Below are 2,861 nucleotides of genomic sequence, written 5' to 3' on the forward strand. Positions count from 1 at the left end.
ACATATGACAGTTAAAACTTATTTATGGTAACTATTTATTACTGTGAATTCCCTACATTAATGCTGGAAAACATATTGGGCTTAAATCCAACAGCTGATAATTTTCAACTCTGCCTTCCTTCCAAGTCTTTGCAATAAGGTTTCTAATTAACACAAAGTGATTTTTACTTTTACACTTGATCTTAGCCAAAAGGCCGAGAAGCGATAAAGTGATTTTTACTTTTGAATTCATATATCAACCCCTGTGGCACAATTTTAGTGCCAGTTTATGGGCCAACTATTTTTCTTGAAGAGCTGCATTGAGAAACGGTAGTGGCTTAAATCTTGCTAGAATACTGGAATTACAGGTCTTAAGAGGCGAAGTGACAAATAATTTTTTTAAGGATGAATTAACATTTGATAATTCACATTTATGGCATGGGAGAACGCCCCAAAAGAGTCTATAGACTAATAATGGGAGAGATAAGCACTTAACACCATAATGGGGGAAGGGTCATAAAAAGGACATGGCCAATCTGGGCCACTCTGGGGGGACAGGGCGAGGTCAGGAGACCCAGACTGTGTCCTGAGGGCTGGGCAGGAAGGAAATGAAGAAGGTGTGTGCGGAGGAACCGGTTCTGAGAGGAGCCAGGGCAGGGAGGCACGAACGAGCCTGCCCAGAATTTCTGAAAGAAGAGGGCACAGTGGGGAGGATGTTCAGGGCCCTGCCCAGGATGGAGCAACGCCAGCCCCAACTCTGCAGACAACGTGGACCGGCAGGGACCTCTCTGAGCCTCCATTTCCCCATCTGTGCAAGGGTGATGACAACATGAAATGAGGTCAGGTATGTGAGTGTAAGCTGAGTTCTCTAAGCACATCAGGCGCATGTAAAAGATGAAAATTGGCAAGCTGTCTCCGCCTCATGCTTCTCAAAGAAACACAGAGGATAAGGTTTCAGTGGCTGGAAAATAGCACCAAATGTCTTCTTGGCATTTTCCACCTAACAACTTTGAAATCTATGTGTTAAGTCTCTGGGTTTGTTTGTTTTTTCCCTATTAGCACTGACAAAGCTATTTTCATTTTAGATGGATACCTATTTGATATGTTCTCTTTGTTCCCCAAAGGACTGCGTGACTTTGCCTGGATGCTGAAGTGCTAGCCTGTGGGCAAGGGAAGCTGACTGCATTTTGCAAATATGGCCTCAGTCATCTCTTCAATCTTACATACCCTTCCGCAGGGTGACCTGGCCTCTCTCATCATAAGGTGAACTCTCAGCCCAATCTCCTGGAATCTGAGCCTTGCTTGACCAATAGAATTTGGCAGAAGTGATTCTGGGGTTGCTCAGAACACACATTCTTGGGTGCTACCTCTTGGAGTCCAACCACCATGCTGGGAGAAGCCCAAGCTATGTAGAAAGGCCACGAGGAGTTGCTCCTGTCAACAGCTCCTGCTGAGCTGACAGCAGCTTTAAAAGGCTGGCCAGGTAAGTGACCATCTTGGATGTCTGGCCTATCAAGTCTTCAGATGAGTTCAGTATCACTGCAACCATATGAGAGACCCTTAGCAAGAGCACTCAGGCAACCCACAGAATCACAAGAGACCCTATCATGTTGTTTTAAGCTACCAAGTTTTGGGGTGGTTTCTTATGTAGTAACAGATAGGTGGAATGGACACTGAAACATTTTGGATGGTGGATTTAACAGATGACCTGGGAATCTGTGTGGAGGAAGGATTCGATATAGAGGGTAAAGGGCCAGTAGGTGACCAATGTCGCGGACCTGCCTAAGGGCAGAGTGCGGAAAAGAGTGACAGTGCACAGACCATGTAGAATGCAGGACCCCCCCGGGCTCCCATAAATGAGCCCTACTGTTAGTTACATCAGCGTGTGTGGGCTCACTTTTCAGGTTCTCCACTTCTCATCTTGGCAGCAATCCCCCATCTTTCAAGGAAAGTGGGGCTTCTGTGCCAGAGCCAAAAACCAACAACAACAACACCCCAAAGACTCACTGAAATGCCTTCACAGATTGCTGGCTGAGCTGTGCTCACCTCATTTATCTTTCCCAGTCTCTGCGGAGAAACACGTCCCCACCCTGGGAAACATACAAAAGCCAAATGCTCCAACAGGACCCAGGAAACACACCATTACCTAATCTTCATTCTGACTGGTCCGAATGCCTGGGGCATTCCCATAGTGATACCACCTTTAGGGAACACCTGTGAAGAAGAAGCACTTTGTCCTCATTCAATGGAAACCTCCCCTTCCATCCTAACCCACCAGCAGTGTGGATTTCAGCTGATGATGAAGGCTAACCCCAGAGGGGAACTGGGTACTTCAGCACCAAGTTCAGTTCCCTTGGAATATTTCCATGGTGCAGCCTGCACTCAGAGCTGCTCTCTTCCTGACCTTTCAGAAGCTATGCGTGACAGGAAGACAAACTACTTTTTACAAAAAAACAATGCTGGTGACATATTATTATTTTAAACCCTCCAAAAATTAGTTTGAACTGCTACCAGGACTCAGTCAAAATGGCAATGATCTGGAGAACAAGGGTCCCTCCACCAATCAGAAGGCAGTGCAGGTTGCCAGGGTGCCCAGAGGGCGAGGCAGAGTTTACCCAGGGGATAAACAGCAGCAGGTCACCCAGGGAACCAGAACAACATGTGAATCAGGAGTGAGATGCAGAATGATACGGGCAGGCTGGGAGGCATGTGAGTAACACAGCTGGTGGAGGAGTTGGGGCACAGAGGCAGGCCCCTCGGGAAAAGCATCTTCCCGGAGGACAGGACCACACAGAGAAGTCTGCCCAGGAGAACAGGGCAAAACCTGGGACCCAAAGCGAGGGCGGGCAAGGGTCTGGCTCCCCCCACAAGTGCGGTGCTGC

The 2,861-nt window shown here is 47.7% G+C and overlaps 1 protein-coding gene across 1 annotated transcript in view; it reads right to left on the reverse strand.

The window, feature by feature from the left end:
- Positions 1-2,861, reverse strand: part of DAPK1 (death associated protein kinase 1) — a 186,447-nt gene that overhangs the window by 98,207 nt on the left and 85,379 nt on the right. The gene's annotated exons all lie outside the window — the stretch shown is intronic.

The sequence above is a fragment of the Hipposideros armiger genome, unplaced genomic scaffold (genome assembly GCF_001890085.2).
Source record: "Hipposideros armiger isolate ML-2016 unplaced genomic scaffold, ASM189008v1 scaffold_577, whole genome shotgun sequence".
NCBI lineage: Eukaryota > Metazoa > Chordata > Mammalia > Chiroptera > Hipposideridae > Hipposideros > Hipposideros armiger.